The sequence below is a fragment of the Anastrepha obliqua genome, chromosome 1 (genome assembly GCF_027943255.1).
Source record: "Anastrepha obliqua isolate idAnaObli1 chromosome 1, idAnaObli1_1.0, whole genome shotgun sequence".
NCBI classification, from domain to species: domain Eukaryota; kingdom Metazoa; phylum Arthropoda; class Insecta; order Diptera; family Tephritidae; genus Anastrepha; species Anastrepha obliqua.
Window position 1 is genome coordinate 17,188,688 of NC_072892.1, and position 15,154 is coordinate 17,203,841.

Here is a 15,154-nt window from a genome sequence, read left to right on the forward strand (position 1 = left end):
CATATGCAATCTAAATTATCTCTATCCCTGCCGCGTCTAATTGTCTGAAATTTTTTTGTTTTGTTTGTCATCAATTTTACTTAATTTTTTGTTTTTGTTTTTGCCGTCTACAATAAAAAACGAATGTTGCGCAATGCAAATTGGTTTTAATTAAAGTCACGTTGCACGTTGCAAATCCACAATCAGCCACTACAAGCATACCCTCTGTATCGTGTCTCATTCTTACTTGTGTGCGCTGTCTGCCTTCACTTTTGAAAAAAAAGAAAAACAAAAAAATTAGAAACGCTCAGACACAAACAAACGACCACCGAGTTGGGAGAAAATAGAACAAAATTTGAAATTCAAATACTGCAACGTGTTCATTTAAATCAAAAAGCATGTTTGTAACAATCTCTGCTGCATAACATTAACATTAACTATAATAAAAGATCGTAAAACATGCAAAATGTGTGCCTGTAAACAGTTTCAAAAACTAACGAACTGACCGCGCCATCACACATTGCAATTACTTTCTATTTCTACGAAAATTTCGATTGGTGCAAGCGACCTCGTGCTTTTATCGCATTAACATGCCTGCACTCACACCAACACATACGCACACACCTTCGTCATTAACTAATGCAATTTATTCATTAAACCCTCTATAAAGTAAGAGGGATTTCCAAAAATTCCGAACGAACGCTACTACACAGCGTGCAGAACACGTCGAACGGGGAATATATTTGTAATGGTGTCAGCAAAAATACCCTCACTAGACGTTCATTGGATATTCTGCTCCCCACGACAAGGAAGATCGATTGTGGCAGCAACTGAACGCTTATACTTCCGCCGCTACAAAACAGTTGAGAATTGCTGCGGCAGGCATTGACTTGACTGTGGCGATGAAAAAGGTTTGCGAGGAGATCGTGAAAGTTAAACGCACTAATTAAAAAAAATTGCAATTTTGTTGCAAAAACTAGTTTTTCCACTTTAGCAACTTTGCTGAAATTATAAAAAGGATAAAGGATGTAATTGAAATGAATCAACTAAAGGGTGGGTTTTCTAAAGGGAAATTAATGAGGTTTTTATAGAATATTAAACCGATTTTTAGGAAGCGTAAATAAGAAAAAATTGCAAATCAGTTTAAAATCAAATATTTCAAAATCCAACTATATACTTTGAAGTTTAGAAAAATATTTGTAGCAGTTTCGACTGAAAGATTAAATAATTATAAAATTCATTGTGAAGAGTAGTTTGCAGTGGCCTGTGAGAATGCCCGTGAGTACTCTCAGTTCATCCTTGGGTAGGGTTACAAGTGTTTTAAACCTCTTTTGTTTGTACCCTCCCATTATGGATTTCGCCTGGCGTAGCCCCATAGTTTGGTGCCAGCAAACATCCCTTAACCTTAGCTCTTCACTCCCAGACTTTTCCTTCATGGTGTGTTGTCCCATAGCACGGGTCCTATTAATGGCGAGGCCGCAGCCTCTCGCTGCAATGCGTCCGCTACTACGTTCCTAGTAAATTCAGTTTCTCGATACCCTCAAGGGCCAGTGAGGACTTAGTCTCAGAAGATGAGGATGATAGCACCTTGAGTGCCGCCTGACTGTTGCTCAGAATGGCAATTTGCTCATTCCGGAAATTTCTATGTAAGTTTATTTCTGCACATAGACATATGGCATACATCTCCGCTTGGAAAACTAGACATCGGCATAGAAAGCTTGATTATGGCGTCATATATTCCAGCGCTTATGCCTTCTGGTGTCTTCGACCCATCTGTGTACCAGCTCAAGGTACACTCCTGGAGCTTCCTTTCAAATGCAACTCTACTCCAGTTTAACTTATCGTCCAGTTCAATTCTGAACTTCTTTTTGAATTTGATGTCTTTAGTGATATCAACTCTGAGTAGATGGGTAAGTGGGAGCTACACCCACAGCAATTCCATGTTTTTAGATGGCATCACTTTTCCTCCAACCAATTCAACAGGGTACGCTTGGCTGATTGCTGTGCGGTGTCAGCTAAAGCATCACCTCCATCGCACCTGTAGAACAGGTCTGCATCACCCGCGTGATGCCAACGCATGCTAAGCGCCGAAGCTTAATTAGCGCTGCCCGTATTCTCAATGCTCAAGCGACCGTTCCATATATTATCATTGCTCTCAAGATTCTTGGGCTACAGCCTCAGGATTTTCGTGCTAGAAGTTTGCAGATCATGAGCGTCTTTCTGACATATCACGGGCGTTATTTTAGTTGTCAAAATAAGAAAAAAATGAGAGTTAAAATCAAAAGTGCCAGCTGGACCACCCTATACGTACATTTCAAGTTTATTCTTCGATTCATTTACTCATTCCAATGGTCTCACTTATGTATTACCAACCGAATGCTTATAGAAATTTCAATCCTAAAGGGCTTCTGTTTACATAAGAAATAAATCAATTTGCTTACGCGTCTATTCCGCGCCAAGCAACGTTAGAGTTGTTAGGCAATTCTGTAACCAATGTCTGCAACGTGACTGGAAACCATTACCAATTTGACACTCAATGCAATTCGACTCCTCAAGTACGCAGAGAAGCGTTGTTGGTCTCAAACGAGAGAATAGTGAGGACGTAAAACATTCTTGGGACTCATGTGCATGCACCAAGCAACAACGACATCCAAACAAGTATTTTATACTCGTTGTAGTTAGGTAAGCGATCAACGTGACTTGGCTGACTGACTGACTGACTGTCAATAGAATTTTATTCAGCTGAATTTCTTTGATTTCATAAGAAGCAACAATGGCTTCCTTCTTAAAATTACTTTTTGTTCGTTCTCGCACGTGTATTACGTGTAAACCTGTGCCCGTCTGCCTGTCATCTGCACTTTATTTGTGGGTGTTGCACTTTGGTAATGCAAATCCATCGAAGCGCTGTTGCAGTTGCTGCACGTGTTTGGCACAACAATGACGTTTACCTGACTCAGCGAGGCACTCTGCTGGAATGCTTAAATTTTGTCTAATGCGAAATGCTGTCTGGTAGTTGATAGGTTTTTAATAATCCGAACACGCACTGGGAAAAAGTAAACAAACTATTCTCCCCCAAACGAACGACTTGGCTTCTATTTAACCCGCCGTTAGTTCGCTTGAAAATGTGTACAACAACTGTTTGGTGGGTCATCATGTCCTGGGTGAAATTTCTATCGTTGCACGGAAATTAAAGCATTGCCTTTTTAAATGAGATATATTGTACTGTCAGCGTCAAAAAAATACACAGATATTGAAAAAATTTGACCATTTATTTATTTATTTTGTGGTTTGAATTATTTTTGTATACAACAAGAGTCATATGCAGCACACTTTCGAGCTGTGTATAAAATTCGGCAAATTTTCATCAAAATTTCAAACATTTTACTCAGAATTTTAGAAAAATTTCGAATATGCAGTTTTATATACTTCTCACAAAAATTAAGGGAACAGTAAAATTTCCTAAATTTCTTAGTGATTTTTGAAGGGCTGTATCTCGGTGAAAAATGGTCGCACTAAGTTCCGACAAAAAGCAATTTGAAGCTTTACACTTCTAGTATCTTTGAGCAACAATTTTTTTTATTTAAGGGTTATTTTGTAATCGTCAGTTAAAGGGCGACACAAACATTTTCGAAATGTTTTCCTTTTTTTTTTTTGATTGCACGGGCTTGGCAAACTATTTCCAACTAAAACTAGCCATACAGTCAATTAGCGTGATTATTTAGTTTCAATTTGCTTTTTTTGAATTCTCGCTACGATTATTTCTCTCTGAGATATCCGCATTTTACGAAAAAAGACCATTTTATCTTTTATCATTGATATCTCAGCAACTAATAAATAACCCCACAATAAATGGGACAATGGTTTTGGAAAGTAGAATAAATCTTATATATAAAAATGGAGACGTTTTTTTGTGTTCGTTAGTCGCCGATTCACGCCTAAACGCATTCACCGATTTCAATCAAACTTTCACAGATCATTGGTATTGGTCCATAGATGGTTTATGTGAAGTTTTAAAGAAATCGGTAAAAGTATGCGTGCGTTGTGTAAGTGTGAAAAATGCAATATTTGCGTGTTTCCCTTATACGGACATTAGGTATACGGAATGAAAATACACGCGAATGAATAGAATATACACAGACATGAATAACATTGCTTCGATGTCGAGTGACGTATGGGACTGTATTATTCGTAACGCAATAGTTGTCCTCTCTTTTGTTTCCCTTTTATGCATGCGTGACACGGCATCAAAGCACATTGCTTTTTTTTAAACTGGAAAAATTTTTTGAGCTTCATTTGAACGTTTTATGATTTAGATAAAATAAAAATTCGTTAAATATATTTGATTCCATTAATAACCATAAGACTGTATTTTTCGAAGTTCAAAGCCGACGAGCAAAATGTAAAAAATAAATCCTCCTGTATGTATATATACTCGAAAAAGTTATGCTAACACTTTTTTCATGCATTTAGGTAGTCAATTTTATATGGGCAAACGTACGTTTACGAGATAAAGGTATAGCGCTGAAGACAAATGCTCAGGATTAGTACAAAAATGCATATTTCACATAGTAATATTATCATTGTTAAAAGAGAACAAGTTTGTATTAGGTAATAATTAAATAATGCAACCTTATTTTCTGCTTTGACGAGTGGAAAAACCAAAATAAATAATTATATAATATTTGTATGTGTGTTTAAAAGAGTTGGATTATTTTGTGAGTGTAAGCGGTTTCAAAGCCAAAGAATAGTTGCAACATTAAAAAATTGCTGAAACACATTTTCATTTAACAACTAAAATAACAAATATGAGCAAAATATGTACTTTCTTCAATTTTCTTCTGTTGCCAAATTTCTGAAAAACGTGAATTCACCGCGATGCGATACAGAAACAAAAAGACAGCGACAGCGCGCAGAGGGTTTTGAGCAATAATATAAATTTGTATCAAACAACGCATTAAATAGTCATTTTAGTATACTTTTGGTGTTTACTTATTCAAGTAAATGCATGTATTAGTTTTTCTTTAAGAAATTAATCTAAAATTTGCAACTTTTTTTTATGATTTCTAAAGATTACTTTATTTTTGCCCAAGAGCAACCTTGCGTACAGAAAATTGTGTTGTACCTAAAACTTCACCACTATAAACTTGGTCCTTATAAAGGACTTTCACCACAGTTTGTTTACTGGATATACTGAGGTCAAAATAATCAGCTGTATCAAAACCATTTGATGAGTGGTCAACAATTTTAAAGTGCGTTTTTCATTGTTTTTTTTTTTTTTTGGGAAAAAATGTATAAAAATAAAATATATTGTGCGTAAAATTTTAATAATCAGTGAAAATAAAAAAACGGTGGTTTCGTTGTTGTTGTTAGCGATTGTAATGCACATTGTGAGTTTTTCATGTTTTTTTGACTAAATTCAAATGCGAATAAATGATATCGGTCGTCGGTCGCGTAGAACGCAAAATAGATCAAATGAAAGGCAAAATCAATCACAAGAAGAGCGAGAAATTCAAAACCAAAATCAAAGGGAACGTATAGCCAGATCACGTTCAGGCCATTCACCTGAAGAACGTATACAACGTAATGAGCAAGATAGATTAAAATAAACACAATAAACAAAGCACAAGGACAATCGCTAGAATTATGCGGAATTGACTTAGAATATCCATGCTTCTCCCACGGACAATTATATGTATCATGTTCACGTGTAGGAAAACCATCAGTTCTGTTTATTTATACCACAACTCAGGGCAAAACAAAAAATGTAGTTTACGAAAAGGCTTTGCGTTAGTTTAAGTTTAAAATTAACATTAATTTTATATTCTAAAAAAAGAATAAATACACATAGAGTGAATTTAAATCGAGTGTTCATTATTCATTCTTAATTTTGATATGCCTAGCGAAGCAGGCAGAGGGTCCGCTAGTTTCATATAAGATCCTAATTTAATTTTTTAAGAAAAAATCCTTTTTACCCTTAACTTTGCCTTTTTACGCTTTTTCAGAAAATCTATCGCTCACTGACAAATATTAATGTAGGGAATCATGTTTCCAGGGATTTTTACAGTTTAATATTCCACTAATAACCCTGTAAATTTTTAAATCGATCCATCAAGCCGTTTTTCCGGACGGATTGATCAAAATTTTACAAAAGAATTAAAGGAACAAGTGCATTGTTTTTAAAAATGGCTAAACATAATTACATACAATTGAAAAAATATTTTTTTTTCAACTTTTTTCGCATTTTGCGTTAGTATCTCATTAAATTAAAAAAAAAATCAAAAAAAAAATTCAATTTTTTTTTTTTTTAAACTTGCAAACAAATTTTGTTCAGTAAAATTTGAACTTTTTTTAGGGAATTTTACTGTTCCCTTAATTTTTGTGAGAAGTGTAAATAATTGAATTTTAGTATAACAAAGTGCAAGTTTGAGGTGGCTCAAAAACCGCGTTTATTTTTGACAATTTTTTCTACTGACGGTGTTGGGTACGTTCTTCATATAAAAAAATTGTGGAGTAGGCGTTAAGTGGAGAAGATGCACAAGACCGCGCCCGAAAAAACAAATTCTCTCAAATCAGTGTCATTTTTGACTAACTTGAAACTTGCGCTTTAACAAAGTTCAATGAGCTATAAATTTGCATACTTGAAATTTTTTCAGAAATTTAGAGTAAAAAGTTAGAAATCTTGATGAAATTTGCCGATTTTTTTTTAATTTTATACACAGCTCGAAACTTTAGACCACGAAATGGGTGCGTTGTGAGCTGCTGAGGCTGGGTTACATTTCCCTTTCCACATTGAACCACCCAGAGCTTTTGACAAAGCGTTAAAGGCTGCTGATACCTAAGGTGTATAGATTATATATATTCATTAAGAAGTAGGATCTTAAATATCGGTGCCTGCTTTTGGCTAGAGCCGGGCATGTCCAAAAAAGGTTGCAATTGTTTCCAACTCCTCCTCATTTCTGCAGCTATGACAGAAATCATGCATGTAAACGCCTAATCTCCTTGCATGATTTCCTATGAGACAGTGTTCTGTGAGGACCTCTACTAAGGTCCTAATTTGAAGTCTACTCAATTTTATAATATTCTTGGAAAAACGTAGATTTACCCCTGGCCATGTTTGCCTAGCAATTTCACAGGTATCACTAATCCATCTTTGATTTGCAGACTTGATTAGTGCGTCCTTAATAAGAAGCTTACAAGTTGCGAGAGGTACCCCATAAAATTACTTATGTTTGGCATGCAGGTATCTTCTCTTGCAAATTGGTCAGCCCTACAGTTCCCTGGTATATCTCTGTGGCCTGGAATCCAGCATAAGATGATACGCTATTGTTTGGCCATCTCATTAAGAGATTGGCGACAATGTAAGGCACTCCTTGATGTTACTTGGAATGCATCCAGGGCCCGTAGGACAGCTTGGCTGTCTGATAGAATGCAGATATCTGTTGATGCTATTCTGTTTATCTCTAAACATTTTAAAGCTTCATGAATATCGTTTATTTCCGCTTGAAAAACACTACTGTGATCTGGTAGTTTAAGGGATTCACTGACAGAAAGCTCTTCGCAATATAACCCTGATCCTACATCGGTGTCCATTTTAGATCCGTCTGTGTAGATCTTAACAGGTGTGTTGAGTGCTGGATCTTTCTCAAACCATTCCAGTCTAGAAGGGATTTTCATTAAGGGGGGAAGCTGGTCTAGAGCGCAAAAAATGGGCATATTTTATGAATTTATTTTGACTCAACAAAGGAATCAATCGAAAATCTGTGAAATAGGTTTAATAATATAGCTTTCATGGTACAAATACAAAATTTTTCGTCTGAATTAATTTCAAAATGGCCGCTGTCCAGCAGTTCTCCTAAGGCGCCTTTTTTTCTAGTGGGTCCATTGCCGAAGACGTAAACTCCTTAATTTTTGTCCTGGATCAAAAAATAAAATTTTTTTAGTTTCTATATAACAACAGAAAGAGACGTACGTAGGATTTTTTCGATATTTTGTTTTTTCGCGAAATGGTGCACGTTTGAACAAAAAGTTACAATTTTCACTATAAAGAACGACATAAAATTGTTGATTAAAAAAAAAACTATGTAATATAAATAAAAAATCCTACGTACGTCTCCGGAGAAAGGTATTTCGAATGTATTGTCAAAATTTCGTAAGAATCGGTAAAGATTTGTTCGAGTTATGTCTTCGGCCAGTTTAAAAAAAGTGATTTCGAGAAAAACGCGTTTAAAGTTGTAAATAGCGTTCGGGGCATACCTGCGAGGCACTGCCGTCGAATGAAAAATTTGGGCATTTAGACATTTTTGCTGGCATCCCTCATTTGGTATATTATTTCTAAGACCCTAAAGCACCTTTTAAGACAAAAAAAAAATTTTTCGATTTTTTCAAAATTCTAGACCAGCTTCCCCCCTTAAGAAATTCCTTTCAAAGCAGCTCGACACCAAGTACATACTCGTAAAAAAATCGAGCCAAAATGGCTTGCTTCGGGGAAAAAAGTATTGAGTATTTATTTGCGATCCAGGAATCGAGAAATCACTTAGTAAAAGTGGAAATTGCCAGCATGAATTATTGAAGCAAAATTAACAATTAAATAGTATAAAATCCGGACATGTCCCAAAAGCCGAGACGCGTGGCAGCCCTTGTTATTATGCTTTTTTTGTTTAGCCAATGACTTTTCTTACATACTTGACTTCGTGGTTTTTATCTAATACCTTCGTTTTACATAAGCATTAAGCCTACCCCACACAAGCGTTAGCCTGATATAGGTGTTCGTTTTTTTATATTTGTTTTTTATTTTTGTTTTTATATATACATTTTTTTTTTTGTAATGGATTTTATTGCACATAGGAATGTACATATTTTCCATTGAAATTTAAGACAACTGTAGTATTTCATGTTTCCTTTGTTTTTTTGTTTGCTTTCAATTTAGTGCAGCGTTAACATCAGGCAAATACATACGTACATACAAATATATCAACTGTTAGTTTAAGTTGACTTAGTTTTTGTATTTCCCACTAATGAGATGTTGAGGCAGGGCTGTATGATTCAGCTGTCGTGTAATAGCGCATTTTACCTATTATTAAATGCTCACACCGTATTTTTTTTTTTTTTGTTTACCTAGCTGTTAGTGAATGTTTAAGTTAACGAGTTAATAATTACAAAAGAATGCATTTAGATAAACTTTTTTGTTTACATTTAATGCCCCGTTTAACGTCACAGACCTTTCATATTTGTTTTTTTTTTTTAACACATATAAAACCCTATTCACTCAAACCGGTAAACGCTCGATCTTTCTGTAAATGACGCAAAACAGCCTTTCAGTAAATCGAACTAATTTAGTACCGGAGTTTACATCAGGCATTGCTTTTAGCATAAATGCGCTAAAAGAAAAACTGTTTTTAGAAGGAATAACAATAGAAATAAATATAAAAAAATGTATACATTGTTTAGTAGTACTTAAACTTTATAAAAAAATTTTTGTACAAAATAAATTTTTTTACAAAATTTTTTTTTTATAATTTTTTTTTAGAAGGGATAACAATAAAAATAAATATAAAAAATGTTATACATTGTTTACTAGTGCTTAATCTTTATAAAAAAACTTATTCTAATTTTTCTTTACAAAAATTAGTACATATATAAAAAATCACGTGACCCAGAGTACAATGAAAAAACAGTTGCTCCACGGTCTTCATCATTTCTCCTTGAAATGTTGATGGATCTGTGAAAAGTAAAAAAAATCTTGTAAAATAAAGTTGTAGTTTTAGTCTGAAAGGCCGGATTTTTAAATTTCGAAAAATTTTGCAATTTACAGCATTTAAAAAAAGTATGCGTTTTACGTCATAAATGTCACACTTTAATTATGTTTATAAACTTTTTTTAATAAAAATATCAAAAATTCCGGTCGACAGACTAAAGAGAAAGCAGTTTCGAATGTTAAAAAAACGCATCGAAAAATTAGTTATTAAGCAGACCGTGTCGGAAAAAGTAGTTTCGAGAAAAACGAGTTTAAACTTTCAAGTGCATTTCGCTCGAGGTCGCGCGCATTAAAAGCACGAACTCAAAATGAATTTTTAAATTTATTTTGTTAACTTACGTCTAATATCCCTTTCCAGCTTCATAGTGTGTGCCATCCTGATCAGTAAGCAATTGTTGTTGTTTATTTTTTTTCAATCGACGAGATGTTCTGGCCTCTTTTGTTGCTTTCATAGCCTTGATTAGAATAACAAAAGAACCGATAAGCTGAAAGGCTCCGAAAGTAACGGCCAGCTGCCGCAAAACGAAGGACGCATCAAACTCTCGTCAGGCAGTTAGATTTTCTACCATAACTTTGTATCTATGGGGAATTTTTAAAATCGACTTCCTCAGAAATACGCCTAAAACTATAAAGAATAATAGTCTGTAAAAAAAAGTCGATTTTTTTTCAATTCTGGACGTATGTAACCCCTTAATATCTAAATTTTCGCTCGGTTACAAGAAAAAAAAATACTATCTCGCGTTGACTTGCAACTCATACCGTAATCGTGAACCTAACAGCGCGCAGCCCCTAATAGCTGGTGAGGGAGAACATTAGTTTGAAAATTAGAAAACCCTTGATTCGGTTTTTATGCTTTTAAAGGGTCGTCTAATGGAAGCTTGCGCGCCATAGCTAAGAAGCCACTTTACCAATTCGATTGTAAAAAACTGTGGGCGTATAATATTTACTATACGTAATATATTCAATAAAATCTATAGTCACAAGCATTAGCTGCAGAGGCTTCACATCTGCGAGCTATAATAACTACTTTGTGTGAATATCTACGCAAGTTGTGGAGGTAATCGGCTCCAAAACAGCCGACGAATTTGCTTTAATAACTGTTTGAACATTCATATTAGTTTTTCTTTAAGTTTTTACTTAACTATTCATCATTTTCAATGGAGTTGCCATCAGGCGACTACCAAGCCATTTCAATCTCATTCTGCTGTTTCCACTTTACACACCTTCGTCTTGGATGCTTGCGATCGTTGTCCTCTTGTAAAATCCAAGGTTGACTATTTCTTCCAAAACAAGTTCGCAACTGACAGTAATAATGCTTTTAGATCAATTTTATTTATCAAAACTATGTATTTACATTCAAATTGGCGGTAAGCACAAATAAACGATCAATTCCTTTTTCGGAGAATCAGTCCCGAACATTACGTTCTCACGACAGTCGGTTCTACGTAACCGGAACGACCCTGGCCAAGAACTGTCACTTCAACAGCATTCCCAGTATATGTTTTTGATTGTTTATGTGGCTACAACAACAACAACAGCAACATGAACCTTAACTGGGTACTTAACAGTTCGTTCAAGTCGTTGATTATAAGCAGTGCACCAGGACCGACGTATGCAACTATTCGTCAAAAAGGAAAATCCATCCGTGAATATTTTGTATGCCCAATCGCGATTTGCTGTATCCCATGCAAGTCTTTTTTTCAAGGTACTCCGGAATTTGCGGTCTTCTGCAAGTAAACGTTCGCGAATCGTGTTTTTGGTTACATTAACACCACTTTTTCTTAAAACTGCTTCAGCTTCTAGCAGCGATAAGTTCGACTTTGTCACACCAAATCAATACTTAGTGAGATTGCTTTGGAGAGGCTTTTTTACCCAGTCAAAAAATGGTTGGACGATACAAATTTTAGTAGATTGAAGTTTTGAAGACTCTCAGTCCATTCTGGCAACACTCGCTGGTTTTCAAGGATAAATACCCCTGCATACGTTTAAACCAATCTTGAAAATTTCGATAAACCAATGAGAACGTATTTGACACTGGACGCTCTCAACCTTGCAGCTGTTGTCAGTAAAGAAAAACTTGCAGGAAATCGAAAACGAGCCTGAGAAAAATTACCTGCATGTATTCCCAAATAATGCGTTTAGGTGACGAAAAATAACGCCAACTCCCAAAAAAAAGTTATTCATGGTTTCAATTTATAAAGCAAAAACATTCTGTTAAATCTACTGCGTATGCATGTCAGTGGTTGCTGCTGGTTCAGTAGTAGTTGCTGCTGACGGCTGTGGCAAATTTGTTGTGCAAAATGCAGTTTCTGTATCCATGACAAGTTTATTGACCCTCACTGTGGGCATATAAGTATGTATGTATGTATGTATATGTCTGTTTATTCATTTATAATTATATGTATGTATATGTATATGTATATAGTGCGTATGTATTTGTATGTGCAATTCAACATAGTTGTTTGCTTGTCGCCTGGTCGATTGTTTTTGTTTTCTGTTTTTTTGTCGGTTTCACTGCACAGTCAACGCAGCGGCTGTGCCTCTTCTGCCGCGTTGCGTACCCTGTGTTGGCATAAGTAAGTGCACCGGTGTTTCTAAAGTATGCAAGCCCTGCAGGAAAATACTAGGCCTCTTATACAAGTGCATTCAGCGAATTTAGAACTGCAATTAAATAGAGGAAAATAAAGCAAGGAGGTCTGTGGTGTGGTGTCCTTTCACCCTTGCTTTTTAACTTCTATATCTCGAAACTCCCCGAGCCACCAGAGGGAGCCTCCCTGGTCTCCTACTCCGACGACTACACGATAATGGCGTCGGGCAATGACATTGATGGCCTGTGCGCCAAGGTAAACGACATGACGAGGCCCATATGCTCTCGCTTCCCCTCTGGACCCAACCTGTCGAAACTGCAAGTTTCCTGGGCCTACCGTTAGATGAGCTAGACGAATACGACCGGTGATTACACTATATTGACAGGGAAAAATTAATACTACAACAGCAACAACAACATTTGTTGGTCTTCTCAAAACATTCCCCATTTCCTCTTTGCAATTTCTATTCGTAATGGTATTTAGTTAGTGTTGGCCCCAGATTAGTGTTAGACATTGTGTAGATGCGTAGAATTGTGCAGAGGCATCGATTTACAAAGACCTGTAGAGCTTGCATGTCCGCAGATGTTGAATTCCAAGTTTCGCAGCCGTAGAGAAGAGTGGATTTGACGTTCCAATTGAATATTTTTAGCTTTGTGCGTCGTGTTATGACTGAAATGTTCCAAACTGTTTTAAGAGTGTCGAAAGCTTGCCTGGCTTGAACCACCGTTAGCAGATATTATACTGCCATGATAGCAAAAGGAGTAGACCTCTTCAAGTTCTATTTTGTTAATTTAGAGTTTCTGCTGTAATCTCAATGAGTTTTGATAGAACACTCATGCAAGCCAAAGCATGAAGGCGAAGACTATTAACATTTATGTGGAAAGGAGGATGAGACGGCGGACCACTTTCTGTGCGTCTGCCCAGCCTTCGCTCAAATCAGGCTTGAGGTCTTTGGCACTGCGACCACCTTTGCACTTTGGCACCACAAGATCTACTCAGATTTCTTCGGAGGTCGAGTAGATTTAAAGAAAATTAAAAAGGAAATCCGAGTGCAGTACAATGGACTTAATTGTGTCTGAGTGCTGTACTTGTGGGACAGACTACCCCGACAAAAAAACATTAACACTTATTAGTGCGACTCAATTTAGATTGAAAAAGTTATTGTAAAGTGATTATTGTTAAAACATTGTCTAATTTGTTAAAATAAGAAAGTGAAATATGCCTTTCTTTGCTCTTTGATTTGCAAGTTTGCTCATACCAGGTTAAGTTAGCTTATGGAGGCTGCCACTATCCGCGGAGTGCAGAGAGGTACACTCATTTTCAACAGCCCATTGTGGTGCCATGTGAGCGAGCTCTAGCTCCGTCCTTTTAAATTCTCCTTGTGGTGAAGCCAAGTAAGTGAGTCTGTTTTAAGAAACGTTTGATATTAGAATGTCTACGTTCCCCCCGACAGTCGGTTCTACGCTACCGGAACGACCCGGATATACTACGAGTATATATCCGGCCAGGGATTGTCACTCCAGCAGCACTCCCGTACATGTATGGGGAATGTTTTTGCTGCTACAACAACAACATCAGAATGTCTATTCACTCCAACTAAGTTGGTCATTCAAAGAAATGCTTGCTAAGATGCAGATATCGCCTTTTTGCCAGACCGGGCAAACAAACGGACATAGATAGTGCTTGACTCATACCACCGTAGCTCAGATTGTCGCTGCCGGGGTATGCTGTACCTGCATGGATTTGTTTGTTATTGCACTTTGTTCACTTTTGCCTTGAGGTTTGTTGTTTAAACAGCCGCCAAAACAAAAAATCGTAAAGTCTTTTGTCTTTCGTTTCGTATTGCTTTATTTTTAGACAACACCCCACAATTGCTGCCCTTGCTCTACACATTTTAAGCTTGTAGAAGGAGTGGGAGCTCTTTTCATTAAATTGTGCCGCAACGTTTACAAAGTTGTTTATCTGCTGGGAGTTCGTACTGGCACTATTGTTAAAAAGCATTGTTTTTTTCTTGGTTTTTCATTGCATTTTTCTAAAGTTGGCTACTTTGTGGTTGAGCCAGTTATTTGCGTTATTAACAAGTTTTCCAACAACACCGCAACCTAGTCAATTCGATACAATGCAACAAACTAGTTGAAGAATGCATTTTCTTGACTATATACATACATATGTAGGTACCTATTACTTATTGCGTTAAGCGACAAATTACATGCACACATACATGCATACACACACACATTTGTATACAATATTTACTGATTCTTTTGTTTACTATCGCATTCGTAGTAGCTGTTGCATTTATGTTGTGCTGAGTGCAATGGCCAAGCGTCTTTGAAACGATCGATTTCAATAACACCAAGAAGAGAAATACTAGGTGAGGTGAAAAATTAGCTAAAACAAAACAAAAACACTATAAATAATTGAATAGCGGATACCTTGGGCGCGACGCGCGATTATGCTCGGGTATTAAAACTTTCTTTGTTCATTTTGCAAAAAAAAAAAAAAAAATTTATTAATTAGCTATTTTCTATCATATCACTTAATTAAACAACTAACTACTTGTTGCGTTTTCCCATTCGTATTTATAAAATCCCTTTCCGCTTGCTGGAAGATTTGCGGTTGCTAGAGATCATCAGTCGCAACTAGCGATCTAATATGTGTATGTATGTATGTATGTATGCATGTACATATATTCCTTCACATTGCAATAAATACCTACAATGCGGCAGTCAGCTTTCGCTTCTTTAACCGCCTCTCCGGGGCTATCGTTGCGCATTCAATTTGCGTTTTCTACGAAGAAGCACAAATTACCCACTACGACTTGCATTGATTA

The 15,154-nt window shown here is 36.2% G+C and overlaps 1 protein-coding gene and 1 non-coding gene across 2 annotated transcripts in view; one reads left to right on the forward strand and one right to left on the reverse strand.

Annotated features, from left to right (window-relative positions):
* LOC129236225 (T-complex protein 1 subunit eta) overlaps nucleotides 1–15,154 on the forward strand; it is a 74,628-nt gene that overhangs the window by 26,260 nt on the left and 33,214 nt on the right. The window lies entirely within an intron of this gene.
* On the reverse strand, nucleotides 658–794 carry LOC129236632 (U4atac minor spliceosomal RNA). The gene has a single exon (XR_008581689.1). It is a non-coding gene; the product is annotated as a U4atac minor spliceosomal RNA (small nuclear RNA).